This window comes from Etheostoma spectabile, chromosome 15 (genome assembly GCF_008692095.1).
Source record: "Etheostoma spectabile isolate EspeVRDwgs_2016 chromosome 15, UIUC_Espe_1.0, whole genome shotgun sequence".
NCBI lineage: Eukaryota > Metazoa > Chordata > Actinopteri > Perciformes > Percidae > Etheostoma > Etheostoma spectabile.
The window spans coordinates 32,708,131-32,708,421 of NC_045747.1; positions in this window are offsets into that span (position 1 = coordinate 32,708,131).

The window sequence follows — 291 nt, forward strand, 5'->3', positions numbered from 1 at the left end:
CGAGAAAAACGGCCACCAGTCTGAAGCCAGTTTGGAAAAACACCGCACTAGTCTGGGGTACCATGATTATGGAAAAACCCCTATGTCTGGGTACCATGATATGGAAAAACACCACTAGTCTTGGGGGTAACAATGTAGGAAAAACACCACTAGTCTAGGGTACCATGATAATGGAAAAAACCCCACCACTAGTCTGGGCAACACAGATCATTTCCAGAAAATGGGCGAACATCCGCCCTACTCTCTCCTGTTGTCGTTCCTAAACTCCGTTCACTACGGGAAACAACAACC